The 22,399-nt window shown below is 35.6% G+C and overlaps 1 protein-coding gene across 2 annotated transcripts in view; it reads left to right on the plus strand.

The window, feature by feature from the left end:
* The first annotated feature begins 1,404 nt into the window (after positions 1–1,404).
* Positions 1,405–22,399, plus strand: part of LOC5567165 — a 77,758-nt gene continuing 56,763 nt past the window's right edge. The window contains exons 1-4 of one of the 2 annotated variants that reach the window (XM_021853119.1): positions 1,405–1,673; positions 1,750–1,826; positions 1,894–2,047; positions 2,116–2,277. The gene's annotated coding sequence lies outside the window, so the exon portion shown is untranslated. Of the gene's footprint in view, positions 1,674–1,749; positions 1,827–1,893; positions 2,048–2,115; positions 2,278–10,252; positions 10,537–22,399 lie in introns of those variants that run through there. The other variant, XM_021853120.1, reaches the window with a different exon arrangement.

Genomic DNA, 22,399 nt, shown 5'->3' on the forward strand with positions numbered 1-22,399 from the left:
TTTGGCAGGCCATCTGCTCTTGCGGACTGAGTAGTGAGCCTTTCGTGACAAAGGGCACAGTAAATGGCGAGATCTACAAATCTGAGTGCTTCGAGAAGCGCCTTTTGACGTTCTTGCAGCAACACGACGAAGCTCCACTATTATGGCCAGATTTGGCATCATGCCACTATTCTAAAAGTGTCCTGGAGTGGTATGAGGTCAATTCTGTCCATTTTGTTCCAAAGGACATGAATACGCCAAACTGTCCAGAGCTGCGTCCGGTGGAGCAGTGCAGGACAATACTGAAGCGGGAACTTCGGAAGAGCAAGAAGACAGTCAAAGACGAGAAGGACATGTTAAGAAAATGAAAATAAAAAACTGAGAAACTGGTACCGGATGACGCTTGAAGGAAAATATCTCAACACATGCGAGATTTTCGGCACCTTGAATATATGGAATCCCTTAAGAATTGGGTCTCTTTAAATGTGGATTACATAATGTGTTCAAATTTCGAGTAGAGGCCTTTTACGAATCATGTCCCCAGTGGGATGGAGGCTATCAAAGAGTCGCGATTGACATACACGTTTCAAAAGTTCCGTAGAAAAATTCTGCAAATAAATGGGCAAAGAAATTAAAATGCTTTTTTGCAATTTCTCATCGTAATAGGCTGTTTTGCATCACGCCAATCTGTCATAAAACGGCCTACTTTCCTGCACTGAATTATGCAGTGCGGTAATAGTCATTACGCAACTTAAACCAGTGCTGCAATGATTCATTACGCAACGTTTTCTCATTATGAGCTGCGTGATGAACCATTACACAACAATTTTTCAAAAATTGTAAAATAATGGTGGATATATTCCGTTATGATTGCTAATACCCTCAAATGCACCATGGTCTTCTACGAAAGTGCAAAAAAAATTGAACGCAACTCGTTGCAAATCTCGATTTTTACAGCACTCGTCGTAATTATTCAACTCGGCAAGCCTCGTTGGACAAATGTACACCTCGTGCTGTAAAAATCATTATGGCAACTTGTTGCGTGAACTACTGTTTCGTTACATGCAAACAGAGGGTCTTTTGGGGGTCAGAGTTCAAAAGTCAGAGGTGATATTTTCAATATTTTTGATTCAATTTTGTAAAGTTTACCGACATAAAAACAATCGAAGGTAGTGGAAAATTTTCTCAAATGATTCGAAACCTCATCCAATGAAGCTCTTGAATACTACCTAACTCATTCCAATCACGCGTGGAATCAATATTTTGTGCGATTTATTGTTGTTTTGGACGAAACATCAATAAATATGGGCGCCCCACTTAGCTTTGGTTTGTTTTCAATGGAAATGGAAAATTGTGTGTGATCGTCTGATGAAAAGATCCAACCAGCAGAGTAATTTTTCAGCTCGGTTGCCATAGGCGGTGTAAAAGACCGCCAGTATTCACCTGAAAGTTAGTCCTCCGCACAGTTTAGCACGTTTAGTCGACACATTGCATCGCGACGAAAATGTGCTCCGGTACAACATTCAAATTCCTGTGCTACTTCTATGCATGCTGTAATATATTCTGCGCAATTAGCATTGCGGTTGGTGCAGACAAAGTAAGTGAGAAAATTACGCGTGATAACTGTAGCAGTGGCACCAGCTCTGAAATCTCTTCGCTTGGAAACAATGCTGCGCAGGAAATTTGCAACAAGAGTAAGTCTTTTTTTTGCGGAATATTGAACTTGATGAGTTTTGTTTCGTGTTTTACCAATATCTCCCCATTCTGCAGAAACGTATGCTGCCTTGGTGTTCATGTTGGCTCTGGGATGCTTTATGTCTCTATTGATGGTGGTTGGAGTGGCGATGGTAATTATGTGCAATTATTATCAAAGAGAGATACAGCAGATTCATTTATTTTCCGTTTTGCTTTCAGGAGAAAAGTGTGCTCATTAAAGCATTTAGGATATTCCTGTACTTCAACATGATATTTCTGTTCGGATGTTGGCTATCGATATTTTGTGCATTCTATGGAAGCCACAGCTCAATGCTTATGTTGCTATGGGGATTTGTGCTTGTTCTGTGTATAGGTGAGTGCAAACTTTATTTCAGGGTTTTTTTTAGAACTACCTGATGCAATCATTTATTTCCTCAACAGGGTACTTTGGCATGCAAATCTGGATCACGACAGGTGCTCATGAAGCTGTACTACGAAAATCATTTGATTCTCCAGTTGACGTGAGGCCGTGCACTGTAAAATTTTAAATGCATTAGTTCATTAGTAGTCTAGAAACATCCCATCAAAATTGTTACAAAGAAGGTAATTATTTTGGAAACTATATGTGTTTGTTATTTTATATTTAAATTGAATCATAACATGTAAAGTGCGATGGACCAATAGTCGATCAGATACGAACAAATATACTGACTTTTGATGGAGCACAACACTCGACAACGGACTAGCATGCAACGCTTAGTGTAACAGTCGAAATACCGAATGGAAAGTTTTATACTGCTTCGCGACTAAAAATGGGTAAACCAACGTGCGAAGTTCGATTTTTGACCAACTTTGCCGCGTCGCGAGTCGCTTCGCTATTGAGCGCATCTATGCCCTCCGCCGTGTGCATTATGCGCACTATTGAGAATCGAGCTGCGACGCGGCGAAGTTGGTCAAAGATCGAACTTCGCACGTTGGTTCACCCATTTTTAGTCGCGAAGCAGTATACAAACTGAAGTAAGAATCGAATCCACACTTTTTGATGGATGCGGCTAAATGATTAGTTATACAAACTACACGATAATGAAGCTCACAAATTTGAATCAAATTGATTTATTTCGATCGTTTTTAAACAAAACCAAGCTGTGTACCAATACTACTTACACTATCCACCATAAGTATGGAATCGCATCACCTAGTATTACAACACCCCGACATATTTTACATCACCTAAAACAATAATATTTATGATGCAGTATCTCGGATTCCTTACTTTCTGCAAAGTTGTTCAGCAGCCTTATGGCGTTCATTAGGTAAAATTTTGAATGCGCAAATTTGCCGCTACGTGGCGCTAGTTAGCATGTAATTTGGTTAAATACCAGTAGAGTCTAGCTTATGATCCTGACCATCTAGAAAAATCGTGTCTTCAGCAAAGTTGTTCAGCAGCCGCAAAGCTGCCTCAATACTGTTTTGTTAGCAATTTGCTACTACGTTTCTCTAGTTTGCATGTGAATACAGTGTATTTTAGTAGATTTTACATAGCTTCGGGATAGTACCACCCTCCATTTATATGTAATCACTTTATCAAGTATTGCAAAACTGCGATTGAATGTTTTCTACACTCTTAAAAATGAAGCATCACCAGGAAGGAAATTTATGATTAAATATTTCAAAACTTAATAATTTCAAACCCTTTATAATATGCTAATATTATTTTATTTATTTATTTGATTTAACATCAATTATCCTGATAAAACCTCGCCTCGTTTTCAAGATCTTTATTGGTCCAGTGTGGCACCAGAAACATAAATGCTCATTACTCAAAGACAGCTGCATCAAATTGCTTCATTTTTTCACAACATACTCGCATAAATGTATCATTCCGGGGAATGAATATCCGAATACGATAAAAATTCTGGAGCCTAAGAAATTAACGTGGGTTATGGTTAACGCGTCGGTCCCCCAAGGAATTTCGGAATATCTCCGGATCCAGATGACCAATGATCAATTTTGATACAGATTCTAAAATTGGAAGAGTTTTTTGAGAACTTGTGAAAATTTGGTGCGAAAATATCGAGAAACTAAAATGTTATCACGATTTTAAAATATTGTTGATGGTAAAACATGATGCTGCCGGTAGAGGGGTTAATAACTTTTGAATAACGATAACATTAACATTGTCATGACTTCCTGAACTCACTACTTCCTGTCGTGAGTTCGATTCTCACCGAGAAGACGTGAAATTATTTCGCTTATTTCACATCAATTTGCTAATTTAATCCAATTGCAAAATATATGTAGGGTTTTGTTCTACTTCGTTGTAAGCGCTACTATTCGTCGTATCAAACTTTAAATGTTCCACTACGGCGAATATTCAAACTTACAACATAGATTCATTATCCAAGTGTAATTTTGTGAAATCTGTTATGGTTTGTACACTTGTACACCAAAAATGCAATAAAACTACCACTTTCCGACACAAGTTTCTTCCCGCCCCCGTGGGTGACTTACTTCGCCGGGCACTTATTTTCACTATGAAAAACCTTCGTACTTCTTCACTGAAGGATTTCATTCCAACCAAACGCCGTAAAACTTCAATAAATCACCAAATTTTACGAAATTTTCTCAACCGCCGTGTATAATTGAGAATGTAAACAAAGTTCAATCCGTCGTACTGAGAAAAAAAAAGCTTGTGCGCATCAATGTGTGCGCGACGCTCGACGTAAAAATACAGTTCCTTTGATTGTGTTGTTTTCGCTGTACTGTGAGCAAATGCCATAATTGTACGGTCAAAAGGAATTGTGTTCATATGTTTGGGCTGAATTATGATGACGAACAATTAATTTTAAAGGAAATTAGAATATTCCATCATGCTGAAGGAATGGAGGTAGGTTCCCGTAGATCTATATATTCTAGTAAAACATTTTATTATAGCGTTGATATGTTGTGTTTTAACCATTCAATACACACAGTGAGCAATAAGTTGTGAGACGAATCTGGAAACTGATTGCGACGGAGTTGAAAACGATACGACGGACTGAGAATACGGTAAGATGCATTTTCTTTGCATTATTTCCAAAAAGAGATCAAGATTTATCAAAATGTTATTGTACAATGCTAAAGCCGTTTTGAGAAAGAATTGTTTGGCATCGGTTTGTATCAGCATCATTCACCGCAATACTGGGAAAATTGCAGTTCTCACTGACCAATGCTTTTAATACACTTTAATACACTTACGATGGATACTAGCACATCACCCTAATGTTTAGTTTTGCGGTAGTTGTTAAACTTCCACTCAGCTGGGAGTTGTGTTTGATCTTCCGACCTTGACACTTGCTTCTGCGGGGGCCGGCGATGAGGACAGGATCAAACATGTCGTGCGTCGATCGAGTAAAGTGAAAAAGTGCCGCTTTCGATTAGTTCTTTTTGATCTTCCGACATTGACGCTTGCTCCTGGGGAGTGCGTCAAGAAAGCCCCAGCAGTCGTCAGTTGTTTTCCCTCACGGGTTGCGCGCCTATTTACTCTGAGTGATTTTATATAGCTAAGCAAACGAGTGACGCTGAAAGAGGATTGTTGCTGCTCAAGGATGACGGATCAATTGGTGAGCTCGTTTCATGCTATTGTATCTAATCTATAAAATATGTATGACTGCACCTTTAATCGTTAAAATGGTGAGACGTAAATATGATTTTTCAAAAAAATATGAATGGTTCGTCTCTGTGAGTGTTGACATAAACTCTGATTCACAAATTATTACTGCCTAAATTTTTTTTATTAAAAACACCTTCTTCTTTTTACCTTTATTTTTGTAATTAAAAAAAAAACTTTGAATGGTTCGACACTTCAAGTGTAGACTTCCAAAAGGTTCACTTTATTCAACAAACTTTGAAAGGTTCGTCACCTCAAGTGTCGGCATATTTTTTCTCTACATAGATATTGTTCATATAAAATGAAAATATTATATTTACATATAAGCATGTTTATATCTCACAAATAGTTATTTATCATGGTCTAATCGATTATCAAAGTGAATCCTGTGATCCAACGATCCTTCCCATTAACAAACATCCCTCCCAGTAACCTTTGTGGAGATGCAGAGGCAAACACGGTCTCCAAATAGCAAAGATTACACACTAACAGTCCTTCCCCCAATCCCACCTGACTGTAAGGACGTGGCCGGCGCCGTTATTGACCATGTATAAATAGAGGCACTGAATTATGCACACTGAAGAAGATTATGGCCAATCCCAGCCGAACTTCTAGTTGATTCTTTGTGCAATTTCACTGACTTCGGTCAATCACGGAATAGCAACCATTGATATGTGCAGTCAGTCTAAGCTAAGCTAAGTTGTTAAACTTCCACTCAGCTGGTTAGCCGTAAACTACGATGAATAATTGATAAAATAACTATTTGTTTGAGATTTTTGCAAAAGTTTGCTGGGCTACAATCCAATATGGAGCTAAATAACAGCAATTTAGCTACAATTTCATGATTATCTCTTCACCAATCTTTCGAATTGAATTGCTCTCTTCAGCAACTTTCTTCATTATTGTTTAAAGAATGCGAACGGCTTTAGGATATTTGGTCGGATGACGTTTGGTCGAATGACATTTGGTCGAAAGGACATTTGGTCGAATTGCTTTGGAACATTTATTTTGGTCAAATGGCGTTTAGTTGAACGCAAATTAAATTAAAAACTTGTTTTCCAATGGTTTATTGAAAGATCATTTGGTAGAATTGATTGTTGATATTATTTTCTAAGTTTTGCAAAGCAAGTAAGATAACGTATTCTTTTGAATAATCTGAATCATTCGCTGTTGTTAAATAAAAAACGGGACGTTTTATGTAGTCTTATTTTTAAATTCCATACATTTTTTTATTTGTAATTTGAAGTTATGTTAAAATCGAGGATTTTGATGATTATCCGAATGAAATTTTCGGAAGTAGATTTTTTGTACATTGACTGAAATATTTAACTCTCGTGAATTTATTATTCCTTGAAAAACTGCTCAGCAAGTTACTTTATTGCTCAACGATGTGCAAATAATGTTTTTTTTTTATTTTTTATTATTCTTTTGAAATGTCATCGTTCTTTGTAATGAACTGCTGATCTTCATCTGATGGAAACATTCGGAGATAGTGCTCGGGATCTTTCTTTGCAATTCGGGTCTTGCAGCTTATAGACGTGGATAAGATTTTTAAATGCGGAGATCAGAATTAATATCGAAGTGAATGTTTGGTGTCGGTAACTTTACTTATGACCAATTGGCTTATTGTGACTTCCAGCTTCCTCAAGCAAATATCTGACTTTGCTGACAATATTGATGACATCAGGAGAAAAGCAGAGTTTACGGTAAAAGCTTTGAATCATTGAAAATAAAATTGACGAATGGAAAAATGCTAAGGTTGTTCCAATTTTAAAACCAGACAAAAATCCTGCAGAAGCTTCTAGCTATCGTCCAATCAGTTTGCTTTCCTCCATCAGTAAACTTTTTGAAAAGGTCATTTTGAACAGAATGATGGCCCACATCAACGATAATTAAATTTTTGCCCATAAACAGTTCAGATTCCACCATGGACATTCAACCACTCATCAACATTTACGTGTAACAAATTTGATCCGTTAATTATCAGAACTCCAGATCTGGAAAACTTCCTGTAAGAGCTGGTCTTCCCCAAGGCAGCATTTTGGGACCAATATTATACACTATGTTCACATCTGACTTACCTGAGTTACCTCAGGGATGTCAAAAATCCTTGTTTGTGAATGACACAGGCCTCTCCGCCAAAGGACGAAGTCTGCGTGTCATCTGTACTGCCCATAACTGCATAACAGTCACATTCGACATTTTTGACAAATTGGAATTAATACCGGGGAGAGTCATCAAATGATGAAAACTTTCGATCAACTTACTGAAATCTGTGAGATTGTTCTAGAAAATTCGAAAAAAATATGAAGTTGTTTTGTCACATTGGTAATTATAATCGCATAACAGTCACATTGAGATTATAAATGAACCTCGTAATGTAATAGCAATGAAATTTCTATCAACATTATTTTCTGACTATTCATCTAGTATGCAATATGAGTTGTACAAAATATCAGCCTTGAATAAGGACTTTTGTGTTCCTGGTAATTTTTAGAAATTTTAGTTTCCTCTCATACTGTCATAAAATGCACAATTGGTATCCTATTTACTCAATGCCTACTTTTGTCGAATGTTACAAATATGCAGTTATGGGCAGTGTAGTAGATTGCAAAAAAGTTTGGACTTTTTTCTTCATACTTGCAAAAATGGAAAATTTCTCCTAATGCTTCCAAAACTCAACTAATAATATTCTCACATAAACCAAAAGCTCTTCATTTGAAACCTTCAAGTAGACATGTTGTCACGATAAGAGGGGTTCCAATAAATTGGTCAGATGAAGTTAAGTATCTAGAGCTTATGCTAGATAAGAATTTAACTTTCAAAAATCACATTGAGGGCATTCAAGTCAAATGTAATAAATATGTAAAATGTCTCGAACCCCTTATTAATAGAAAATCAAAACTTTGTCTTAAGAACAAGCTTTTGATATTCAAACAAATTTTCAAGCCAGCCATGTTGTATGCTGTGGACTAGCTGTTGTAATACCAGAAAGAAAGCTCTGCAGAGAATTCAAAATAAAATTTTGAAAATGATTCTGAGGCTTCCTCCCTGGTACAGTACCAATGAGTTACATAGAATATCCAATGTTGAAATATTGGAACAAATGTCAAATAAAATAATTAATAATTTAAGGAAAAAATCGTTGCAATCTACTATATCCACGATTAATGCGTTATATGTTTAGGTTAAGTTAGGTTAAGTACATCCAAAGCGTTTTTTTCTCTTATAAGCAGGTGAAATCAACTCACCTGTAAAAATCTGAACTGCTACGGCAAATGAAGTGTAATATGTTATTAAAAAAATGTTAATAAAATCTTAAATTCGTTTTACCAAATTAGGATGATAGTGTTGTCTTATAGCACGGAACACCTAGATATACGAAATGAATGTAATGGAATGGAATGATACTAATAAAGAAATTAAAAAAAAAGAAAAGAAAACAAAATCTGAGAACAACTGAGAAAAGTCAAACTCCCAATTATGATGATATGTGTGAAAATTCATCACAGGGCGAAAACCTGCATATCACTGTGATATCAAACTGTAAATAAACACAGAAATGGTAATTATAATGGTTATCACGAACAATCAATACATAATACATCAGTTTCCTTTGATTGCGTCTAGTTTCCGCTTTCCCATTTAAGAAACCAACTTCCATCGTGTAGACGCATAACTTAATGACATCCTAGGTTAGAGCAAAGAGCAAATTTCCTTTTGCCGGATGCCGAAACATTTCCTTGCGCCGGGGAATCTTCCAAGCGAGCAAGACTGTACGTGCCAGTGCCTTGAAGTAGGTACGAATATTCGCTCACGAGTCGGCGTTCGTTGAAATTCATAAAATGTAGTCTTCCAAATTCAATTTAAATTTATCGGAAAATGATGTGCATGGTTTATTAAATTCAGATCCCATAAAAATTTTCTCGCCGTCTGAAATTATAATGCAATATTCCAACGTAAAAAAATATTTCAATATCATCAGCAATAAAATGCGAGAGTTTAACCCCGTCATCAGCACCAAAGCAATGATAGCGCCCATAAACAGGTTCAAGTGGTAACGATATTATGCGACCATAAATTAGCTTCTGTGCGTTATAATAAAGACATTTTTCCCACATTTGCCTTACGTTAGCAATTTTCGGAGCTCGTTTGCATCGCTGATATCAATATGTAGGGGGAGGGATGAAGACAGCAGCGGGTTGCAATGTTTTATCATGATTTCACCACAGACAAACAGATGAATAGTTTAGAACGAACTGCGACCAAAATCATAGTCGCGAGGATATGTATGCCCAAAGCTAAAATCATTGTGTTAGACCGATTGACAAATAGGTGGTGGTAGTGTGCAAACGTCAAACACGAACAAAAACGTTACGAGCGCTGCTGTGGGTGGATTGACTACTCACAATTCATATTAACCAGCCGTTGAAAAGGTGGACGCTGGACAGTGATAAGCGTGTGACGTCTGTTTGTCTATGATTTCACGATAGCATGACCAAAAGCATAAAACCATGACTAGAAGGATGTCGGAGTTAGGCAATCGCTCACGAAATCAGCTTGACAATAACATCCCGATGGCGCATGACCCGAGAGCGAGAGCAGCATCCGTTCGGCTTCAGCTGATGTGGAATCCGAGGAGAAAAGTCAGAAAATGCTTTTGCTGGTTATCACTGAAACGTGCATGGTGATAAAAAAAGGCCACGATCTTGCAAATGGAAAGCACGTGAGCTGCAACGTTCGGTTCTTTGTTTATCACTGTCGGATGCTGTTCGTGAACCGAAGGCAATATGAGAGAAATGTGCATGTTTAGTAAAAAAAAAATAGGCGCGGGAGTTCTCTGTTTTGGCCGGAATGGGACCAGCATCCTCGTCCATGTGTACTCTCTCCGAGCAGCCATCTATACGAAATCACTGCTGATATAATGTCCTTGCCAGGCGGACCGTTGATTCAGTTCACCGTGAGATTTCGAGGCATTCGTAAGGCATCTGGGCGGATTACAGTGCAAGGATACATGTAAATTCGCAAACTGCCGGGATATACGGTCGGGTGCTCTCAAGTGATAAGTGCAAATCTGGAAGTGTGAATGTGTGTTTGCGAAAAGTGATACCTACAACAATAGTGAACACAGAAGTGAACGGAATAAAAAGCGGAAAAACTTGTTCCCTGCCGAGCACCATATGCTGTTGGGGATTTCATAGTGCTTTCAGCAAGTAAATAATTTGTTATTAATGAATAAATCTGAATAGTTTCAGTGGAACCATTTGGAGCGGAAATTTGATTTATTTTCGTTTGTTTCGATGTAACAGTATGAGTATGGTAATGGTATGCACTTTGGTTAAGTTGAATTGATTTTCAACGCATTGGCTGAAAACATTGAATTGCATTATTTAATTAACAGTTTCAGTTGTAGTCGATACTTTTTTCTAATCAATGCAACCAACATTTTGAAAAGGTATATCTCCTCCGTAAATAATGCTCTAACGATTAAAAATTACTCCTACCTCTCGGATTTTACTTCTGAAATTTACACTGCAGCTCAGAAATAACTTGAAAGTTGTTAATCTGAAAATTTAGAGCTACTTATGCACATGCTTATGAGTTATCACAAATCTCAATTTTTGAAGAAAATGGCAAGGTGTTGAATGAGTAATATTTTTTAAACTTTTTAAAATCTTTAATTTTTAAATCAAAGCCCTCACGCGTTCAAAGATTCGAAAGGACAATAATGATGTAATTAACAAATGTGTTGATCGAAGAAAACCATGAATTTGTTCTGCCAGAGTGCATCAAGTTACTCACAGATTTAGCACACTTCGGCTGAACAAGTTCACGATTCTTTACGTTAAATGGATGCCAAGATTAGAATGAAATCAATCATTCACTAGGAATGGCATGACATTCATCATTGTAGGATGAAATGGCTTGTGTTCTATAGTTTAAAAATATTTACAGCTGAAAGTTTATTGACTTTTATGACTGTCTATTAGGGGCAACATAAAAACATATTATTCGGGATTTAAACTTGTGTCCTTCGAATGGTGATTAGGCGTGCTACCTCTCGGTCATTTTGGACTGACGATTTGAGCGCGAAACAACTTATGTATACTCTGATCAAAGAGGCTTGATGGTGAAACGTCATTTTCTGAACAGCCAAGTACTCCCAAAATTATTCAGACAACATTAAATTTAAATGTCTTGTTATTTCATTACGGCTCCTGCAAAGTTTCATCAACATGTTATATAAAATGCAAAGGCGAGCGTTTAGCGCATGTTGATATCTTTTCATTAAACAAAAACACGATTTTTGTATAAACTCAATGTGGAATGGCTGAACACAATTTCAATGAAAATAGATCAGCAACAATAGTTTATTTTACATAGCCGTTCCATCACATGCTAAAATCCGTTGATGTTGTTCCTGTTTGTTGTCCGGACTGGCCACTTTGAAATGTTAAGAAGATTTTAAAAATTCCGTTTTGAATCAGAATACAAAATTATCTCTAATGGCAAACTTAGTTTTATGGTTCACTCTGGTTGAATATAATTTCAGGCAGATATCCTACCAGAGAAAAAAAAAAATACATGACGAGGGACGATTTAAATTATTCGATATTTTTAAAGGTTATGATAATCATAACCCTCTAGTGTAAATATCTCATTTTTGAAAAAAAAAAATGGCACTTGGTGCGGTTTAGCAGAACCCCGACCAAATATACTTGGAAATAATGACACTTGTCATAGATTAATCGTCAAAGCGGGGTTTCTCAAAAATGTGTATTTGAAAAGTGCCTTCAGGTATGATTTATTGATCCGTTCCCAATTCCTTTTCCTACTGTCCATAAAAGAGTGTTTTATCCGTGTTTAGAGCTCCAACTTTGCGTGTCTTTGTAATAACATGTAACGCATGGTTAACTTTTGCCAAATCTCTGCAAATCAAATGCATTAAGCCGATTTTTTAAATTTTGCACACTGGTTCATATAAGTGTTTTCAGAAAATGATTTTTTTTATGTAATTTTGAATTAACATTACTAACAAAACTGTTTACTAACCGAAGTACCAATTTGAAACGATACGATTCGTGCTTTTATATTGAAATTTTATGTTTTCTATAATAAAGCCGGAACAAATTTTAAATTTTACTTTTGTTACCCCGCCCCTTAAATTTGGCGAAAATTCAGAGGGGGGAAATAAATAAAATGACTTATATTCAGTGCAGTATTTTATGACTTTCCGTTGTTTTGGCATTCATTCCTCACAATATTGTATGAGATAGCAAGTATCTTAAGTTTTTTGACAAAAAAGAACACAGAGAACAGAAGAAACAATTATTATTACACTCTCAAACAGAGTGTGAGAGTTCGGTAAATAAAATCACCGAATTTGATCTGTAATTCACTAAACTACAGATGGTTCGGTAATCAAGCAGTTTTTGACAGAAAAACTACTGATTTTCGGTAAATTGACGTGAATCTGGCATCATTTTTTTCTGAGGCGTCTGTGAGTCGCCAGTAAAACCGATAACGGTGAAATCTTCAACCGATGTTTCGGTAATCAATCTGTTAGTTTACCGATATCGATAAATCTGCAAATTGACAACATCATGATTCCGTGTGGTTTTTTTAGTTGTCCTTTGGAAGCTGCAAACATTTTGCGTAAAAACTATTACAATGAAAGTAAGGTAATAATATTTAAATGTTTTATAAAGTGGTTTGCAGTACGGCTGCTAGGAAATACCATGCCCAAACAGCTTTTCGATTTGTCCATCCCGCATTGGTAGCAACGTAGCCAGCTTTCCCCAACAACAACGTGTTGTTATGAAGCTAACGTGAATTATCTACTGTACAATCATGACGATGAAATAAAAATTATGAGGATAATTATGTGATATTTTGTCTATTTTCATAAGTTGCTGATTATAAGCAGGAGAAAAATCAGCTGGTGGTCATGGATTATATTTTTTTGGATTACCGAACGTTCGGTAGTTTTGGCAGCTGTAAATTCAAATTACCGAAATTTCGGTTATTGCCGATTGTCGAACGTTCAGCTGTTGAGATTTCGGTAAATGAATTACCAAATCCATTAATTTGAGCTAAGTGTGTAATTTTCTATTTTTTTCCTACAAACATAGATACCATTATAGTTTCTTGCTCAGAGTAATATCCACGTCAGTTTCACTAAAAATAATCGTGCAATTTTTCACCATTGAAGATTTTATAGATTCAAGATTGAATGAAAATCTTATCAAAATGGAATCAGCGGTTAATTAGAAATATTTAACTGTTTAGCTAACATAACCAACACTAAATATCTCTTGGGGGGCGTTTATAAATGACGTAGCATTTTTTCACTGATTTTTTACACCCCTCCCCCATCTTACACTGAAAATATCTCTTCGTATTTTATCCAAAATCTATTTCGTAAAACAATATTTCGTACATATTACGCTATTTTCTTTCACCGTACGAATTATTTGTACTTGACAGAATTTCGCGATTAGGTTAGTTTATGAAATATTCGTAAGATGCACGAATCTCAATTCGTAGTTATGCGTTTTCGATATTTTTGCTTTTGTTTCTCATTTACGCTTCTCGCACTGGATGAAAATTCTCGAATACATATTCAAACAGTCGTAAGTCGAAAGAATAATCAAACTTAGATTCCACTCTGAACCAACTTGATTGTCACTTTTATTACGTTTAAGTTTCAGAATCACAAAGTAACCATATATCAAAACAAAAAATACTTAAGTCAATCTTACATTATAGAGTGGTCCATAAAACAGATTTACGCGGAAAGATGCATTTAGAGCTTTGGGATGCAAACAGTCTTTTACAAAGTTATTTGTATTTGTTAAGCCCTTTGTTTGATGTTATTCAAAATAGGGTGGTCCACATTATCATAGAATTTAAATAGACAACTTTCATATTTGTAGGAATTATGGTAAACATGCTTCAGCAAAGTCATCAAACATTCAATTTAAAGAAAATTAACAAAAAAAAAAGTTATTTTTGACCTTTTTATAGCTAGATTACAGGACAGTCTGCAGTGTGTTTAATTCTAATATCTCATCAAAGTAGTCTATAAACCACTTTTAGAAATTTTAAAAGTACTTAAATTTGGTGAGTGAAGGAACTCGGTATCTCTTTTCGTTCAAGTGTTGTGGTTGTTTTCCTCGCAAAAATACGTCTACTTGGTTGAGGCAAACAAACAAAATATAATTTGAATGCATTCAAAAGACGAAATGACTTTCTTTATTATATAAAAAGATGTGCCATTTCTCTACTTTTAATTAAAACCACGATGTATCATTTAGTCAATAGTTTTTTGCTGATAGATAGGAGACAGCTCTCTGACTGTTGGCATGTTTTCTTGCCTTTTTTTTGACTTATTTCTATAATTCTTGGGTTGTGCACAACGATCAGATGAACTTTTTTAGGTCAAAATCATATTCATTTCTTATTGTTCACTATAGGGTGTCCCAGAAAGTATGAGCACGATTTTGACAACGAGAATGCAAATGTTTTTTCAAACAAATAAATATTTTTATATTTTTGTATTTTGCTTTGGGGCATTTTAAATGCCGCTTGTGAAAATTTTGTTTGAATAAAATAAACACTGAAATTTTTTATTTTAGAAAATCAATTCTTATCTAGCCAGCACAAATCCTACTTTTGTGTTTTGTTGGAAATTAACTAGTAATGAATGATTTTTTTCAAAATCTTTCGATGTGGTGAGTTCAAGTACATAGTATCTACGACGTTCCACAAGAATTTTTATTTAAAATTTAATGTGAAACACATTAAAAAAATGGTAAAAATCTAAAAAAAATCGCAAGATTCTCTCTCCACATACGTCAATTTCACGAAATCATAATTTTACTGGTATTTTCAGTATTAATAAAAATATTTCATTTCGAATTTACTTATGTCAAATATCTGTACTTTTGTATAGGCAACAAACATTTTAAGTTTCTACATAATTTATTAGATATTGACAATTCGAGTGAAAATTAGAAGTTCGGCAGTCAAAACTTCGGCGAAGTTCGGCGTCGGCATTCTAATTTGGTGCTTCGCCGACGCATAAGGATTGCCTTTGTCGGCGTAGCACTTCGGTGGAATGCCGACGCCGAACTTCGGCGAACTATCGGTGATATTTCATTTCTTTTATGAACTTCGGTCTAAAGTTAATCTGAATGCACAATATAAACGGACTTGGTTTTGACACTTGGAAAAAACGACCACAGCTGAAATCGGATCATGAGTTTCTATTCGCATTCCATATACCTAAGTTTATATTTTCAATTAAAATATGCGGTAGTCTAATCATTTATCGTATCTGCAGTGATAAATATATTTTTTCAGATTTTTATTGTACTTACTTCATGGCCCAGCATAAATTTCGTACAATTAAGTCGCTCAGAAATAACGCGATTTGTGCAAAACTAATAAGAAAAGCTTCCAGAAATGTAACACCATCAACAAACAGGTCGTTTAAAATTAAAAATCTACTCTTGATAAGTAAAGGAATAAAATGTGTAAAAATCAGATTTTTATCTGCATTGGTCTCGGAATGGCAGTATGGTAAAGTCGTGCCCATACTTTCTGGGACACCCTATATGAAAAAGGATATGAATATAAACACTTCAAATCAGTTTGCCAACACACAATTATGTTTAGCTATCAAACTTTTTAAAATGTGAAACTATCGAAAAACACAAAGAAATTTTAACTACATTTACTTGAATTTTGACGGATTTACAGACTCTGCCCTTCGAATGTGCGGTTTTTTAGTGACAGTTGGTGACAGGTTTCCTTGACTTTTGGGAGCTCGTAATCTAAGCAAGCTGTCTTCTCTCTCTCAGGTTTTTTGTTAGGAAAATGAAAGAAAATCCGAACTGAACGCGTGCTGCTTACAGGTAAAGAAAAAATGGCAAAATGTAGATTTACAGTCGACTCTCATCATCTCGATGTTCTACATCTCGATGTTTTTCCATATTTGGATAATTTTTTCTCCATATTCTCCATATCTCGATATCCTTCTCATCTTGATATCACCCTATCTCGATGAGACTTTCATTCCTGATTTTCTCTCCGTATGTCTATGTGCCCATTATCAAAGGTAACTAGCCTAGATTTTAGGGATTCCAAGCAATTTACGAAGATGAAACGAAGTCTGTTTGTTTTTAATTTTACTGGTAACGGAGTAATTTTCAGGGCACCTTCCTTAGCCGAACGGTTAGAGTCTGTGGCTACAAAGCAAAGCTTTGCTGAAGGTGTCTCGGATTGATTCCCGGTTGGTCCAGGATCTTTAGGTAATGGAAATTTCCTTGACTTCCTTGGGCATATAGTATCATCGTACCTGCCACACGATATACGAATGCGGAAATGGCTACTTTGGCAAAGAAAGCTCTCAGTTAATAACTTTGGAAGGGCTCATAAGAACACTAAGCTGAGAAGCAGGCTTTGTCCCAGTGGGGACGTAATGCCAAGAAGAAGAAGAAGAAGGAGGAGTGATTTCCAATCAAGTATTCATTAAGAACAATTATTCTCGATCTCTCCCTATCTCGATGGTCCCTCTGATATCGAGATGTTGAGAGTCGACTGTAATTTAAAATAAATTAGGAAAAAAAAGTTTTATTTGCTCTCAATCATTTGTTTTTTTTTCTCCAAACCATGGGAAAGTAATCTAAGTCGATTTGAAAAAGTAATCGAGAATTGTTTAGTATTACGAAACTGATCGTTTCCTCTACGAAATCATTCGTTGTTTTCTGCAACGAAATGTTTCGTAGACACATTTCGTAGAATGAACTAATGTTTGATGACGTCACACTGCAACTTCCAGTGGGAAGAAAACTTTTCTGAGGGCCGTATTTACAAATCTCAAGCCGGGAATGATCAACCACTATCTGAAGAAGTTATCGCAAGGCCCAGGCAAGCTCGGAAGGCCCGGTATTGGTGGCACCCACAGATCCCGTTTCATTCCTCTGAAGTAGAGTGGGCTGGTGTTTTCATTTTTGTGTTTCAGGAATCGAAATAGATCAAAGTGCAAGTGGAATCAAAAACCAGTGCCTCAAACTCACATTTGTACAGGGAGCTGTTTTCACATCAAGTTGGTAGAAAGCTATCAAAAGATATATTGACTTCGAAATACTTCATTAATAATAAACCTTTATTAATAATTATTGAGAAAGTATTTTAAATTCGTTATATCATTTGATCAGTATTAACCAATTTGATGTAAAAACAGTGCCTTGTACGCATGCTAAATTGAATCTCGGTATTCCTCCCAGCAAATCGTATCTTTTGTGAGATGTACGAATCCATTTAGTCGAATGCACTAAAACGCTAGCTCTTTTTACGAATGATTCGTACATTGTATATTACTATTCGTTATTAATACGAAATTATCGATAATCGATTACAAAATGATTGGTACAATATAACAATCATTGTTTGTTTTGATTTGGAGCTTGAATTTTATTACGAAGCTGGTTACATACATTTTACGAAACTGTTTCGTTGCAGAAAACAACGAATAATTTCGTAGTTTAAACGAATGATTTCGTTATATAAAACAATATATATTTTCAGTGTAGCATTTTGTCACAAATGCTGACACTCTCCTTCGAAAATACGTAGCATATCGAGCAACCCACCCTCCCCCTCTCTTATTTTCTATTTGTTATCCATTGCAATTTTGCTAAAGTGAAACATTGAAATGCAGAAATTAAAATAAAAGTTTGATATTAATGAATGACTGGAACGACAAAATAATCTGACTAATAATAGTTTTATATACCTTGCGCTCAAAAGTCAGTTGGAAAACAGTTTTAAATAAACTTATTAACTGTAACAAAAGTTTAAGTTACATAATTTTGCTTTCTTGGTGAACTTAATTTGTAGTACTTTTGCTGCTGTTACCATGAAAACATAACACAAATTTACAGCTAAAATATAAACAAAAGTGAAAAGTGCTAATAGTATTGAGTTAGGATAGCACTTCTATAATGTATTGAATATAAATTACTTTCTATTAGAGTATAGCTTCTTGAAATTATTCGTAGTTAAGAAATAGATTTCAGTGAAAAAGATCAACAAAATACCTAAATTTAAAATAGATCTTCGTCATTATTATCCAAATTCAAATCAGTTTAGCAAACAGTGGCTAGATAGAGAAAAATAACAACTGTATTGTTAAGGATATTTCGAGTTCTTAACGATTATTAACAAATTATTAATCTTTAAATGTCATAATCGTTCTTTATATTGAAATGTCGCTGAACAACTTATAATGAAACAAAATAATTAAAATACTTAATTATTGCGTGATTTTAATAAATGATAGGGCAATTTAGATAACATTGGAATTTTATGTCCTCATTGCTATCCAGGCTATTCCATTTCATCATAACAAATCGATGAGTTGAATAGGTGGAGATCTCCTGCAACATTGCAGGATTGCATAATTCACTGAATAATATATTTTTTTACTGTGATAATATGAATTTTTACTATAAATTTCATTTATTATTGTTTTGAAGTAATAGAGCTCCACCAGAAAATAACGATGAAAAGAAAGCGTTTCATTTTATTTTTTGATAACAAATGGAGAACAATGTTTTCCATGTCAATAATGTCATTGGTATATAATTACTTTTAAGCTTATAAATCGTTTATTCATTAGGAAATAAATTTTGACACGAATCCTATATAATATTCACATTTTTTTTAAACTTTATAAAATGTGTTCAATGTGTTCAAAGGATTTTTTCATATCATCATACACCAACCCGTTTTTAAACTCGCACAAAAAAAACACAATTTTGATAAAAAAAAAAAAGCTATTTGTCAATATTCTTTTCAGCGCTACCGTAAAACGGGGTAACTTTGATAGTTTTTTCGAAGGAAACTTCAATATTTATGCATGCTGTTTCAAAGAATGGCAATTTATATTTTTAAAACAAGTACAGACATCCTAGTTATCGATTACACTTGATAGATTGCCAAAAGATTTATTCTGAATGGATATATAATTTTTCATATAATCGAAAGTCGGTTTTCTCTTTTGGGGTAACTTTGATAATGGAGTATAAATCGAACAAGATTGAATGAATTACGGAACATTTATAGGGCGTTGCATACCTCTAGGCGTTTAACGCTATATGGAAATTTCTGACTTAGATTACAAAAATGGTCCCAGTTTGTAAAAATGGTTTTCGCTAAGAGATTTGAGACCGAATTCATGTTCTACAATAACTAGGCTATCATGGTAAGTAATGAACTCATTATGACTTTATCAAATAGTGGTCGTAGAACAGATTGTTTGTAAGCGCTGCAAAAATGCTGAAATCTTGTAAATTTTTAATATTTGCATAAAAATCCTCAAATGCACTTGATTCCAACAAAAATAGCTTTGACATGAAGTGTGATATTAATACTCCATACTTTTGCATTCGTTTTTCTTAACTGATTGACAGAAACTTTGTTATTTAGTTTAATATGTTGGGGGTCTCGCACTATCAAAGTTACCCGCATTGTCAAAGTTACCCCGTTACGTGTCGGTAAAAAGAGTACCGTAATGTTTCAAAATGCTACGTCCCTCGTCACACATCGTCACAAATTCATGACGCCACCCCTTCCCGCATAAAATGCTACGTCATTCATGGACGGCCCGTTGCAGAAGACTTCACTACAGTTCACAGAGAAAACTCATTTAAATGTACAGTATTTCCACCAAAACCTATAACATGTTAATTTTTTTTTAGTAAATTTTTGTTTAGTTAATTTTTTTTTTTTTTTTTAGTTAACGATACTTTACACCATTTAGATGGTGCATTCGTATCAAAGAACATGTTAATGAAACTGTTCTTTTCATTCTTCATTTATTTGAAAAGGGTACAAGATACAAATTCGTAATTATTTCCAAAAATCTGAGTGTTTCGCTTCGCACTATAATATCAATATTGTCACACGGGTAAAAATGCGGCACTCGAAATAAGGAGAATGAGTCATGATTTCGGGAGGAAAGTGTGTTTTCATGTTATGAAAATACACCATGACCAAAAGTCATGAAATCATGAAGCATTTTACCGTAACGCCGGCTGTACGTTACGTTTTCAATTTAAAGCGAAGAAAAATGTCAGCTGGAATCCTCAAATCATGAAGCATGTATGCTGGAACCATGAATAAAATTCATGGAAACATAAGCGCTATTCATGGATTTAGTCATCTGTCATTTATGATTCCTATTTTTGATACGAAAAGTGGCAATTTCGGTCATGATATCATGAAGCAGGATCTGATGTCATGAACAAAGTTCATGAAAACATAAGCACTATTCATGTATTTAGATGGCTTTCATTTATGATTCCGATTTTGGTGCTGAAAAGTGGAAAATTGAGTCATGAAATTATGAAGCAGAATCCCTGAATCATGAACTAATTTCATGAAAACGGAACATTATACGTCAATTTAAATCCCAATTTATATTTGCTATTGGTAAACAAATGCAATGAAAATTAAAATCGTTGCGACTTTTGCGCCGGTAGTTTCGTAATAAACCGCGAACACATTCCACAATCGTCAACCTAATGAGTGCCAAATCTTTAGCAGGAACGCGAACATTCAGTGCTTAGGTTTGTACGCAAAATATTGTTTCGAATATCAATTGATTTGACAAATGGTCCCTGGGCTCACAAAATGCTGGTGGATTGCATGAGTAATGGAACACTCCTTAACAATACTGTGGATATGGAAAGTGAACTGGAACATCCGGCTACCGAAGGCTTTTTTTGAGCTGCTCTGCTATAGGACATAGGGAAGGAATCACATCCGAGCAGTTAAAATCGCCGACGAATTTGTGAAGCGAAATCTTCGCTCAAAGTCAAACATTGCCCGGTTCTGCAAAATCATGATGAAGGCTTGTAAGTATACTTATATATATTTTGGAACATCTAACAGCTCCGGCAGATTGATTGTGTCGTGACACAACGTGGGAACTTACGGAAATCTCGCCAAGAATGTCATCGATACGATGGCAAGGTACCGCAGAGCAGTGTCTTCAATTTAAACTTTTTCAAAAACAAAACTACTAGAAAAAATCACCGATCGCCATGAGACGCGTTGACTAAGATGAAGAAAGTGACAGTTAGATTTGTGTAACGCCCTGAGCATACAAATTCTTGCATAATACTCACGATTTCATGACTTTTAGTCATGATATCATGAAACATAAAATTTTATGAATTCATGACTTTTTGTTGATGAATCCGGCAACCGATTTTTTTCCGTGCAATATCAATATCAATATTGGGGCAAGTGGGCCACCTAATAAACATCGCATGTAATTCTACGATTAATGATAAATTCTTTATTTCCTAAATATTACTTACAAAACAGAAGCTAATGGGTTGCTTTATAACAAGGTTGATCACATGTGTAGCTCTCTGCTTGTCAGTTCGAATAACTGAATTTGTTATTTTCATTTTTCATTCCTTACGAAATATGTATTATGTCCCGCCCGTCGTACCCCTCCAGCTTTGGCGACTTTCTTGATACTGGGTTCACCGTAGAGTTGCGCAAGCTCGTGGTTCATCCTTCTCCTTCATACGCCGTCCTCACAAACTCCGCCGAAGATCGTCCTAAGCACACGTCGTTCAAAAACTCCTAGCGCTTGCAAGTCCTCTTCGAGCTTTTTCCACGTCTCACGCCCGTAGAGGACTACCGGTCTTATCAGCGTCTTGTACATGGTACACTTAGTACGGAAGTGAAGTTTTTCAGACCGCAAGATCTTGTGGAGTCCATAGTAAGTACGACTTCCGGCAATGATACGTTTTCGAATTTCTCTGCTGCAGTTGTTATCCGACGTTATCAATAATACGAGGTAGACAAATTCGTCGACCACCTCGAACTCATCTCCGTCGATCATCACGCGTCTGCCAATACAAGCTCTTTTGCGCTCAGTTCCTTCAGCCAACAGATATTTCGTCTTCGACGTATTTACCTTCAATCCAACCCGATCCGCTTCACGTTTCAGCCTAGTATACTGTTCAAAAACCACCTGGAACGTTCTTC

The sequence above is a fragment of the Aedes aegypti genome, chromosome 3 (assembly GCF_002204515.2).
Source record: "Aedes aegypti strain LVP_AGWG chromosome 3, AaegL5.0 Primary Assembly, whole genome shotgun sequence".
NCBI lineage: Eukaryota > Metazoa > Arthropoda > Insecta > Diptera > Culicidae > Aedes > Aedes aegypti.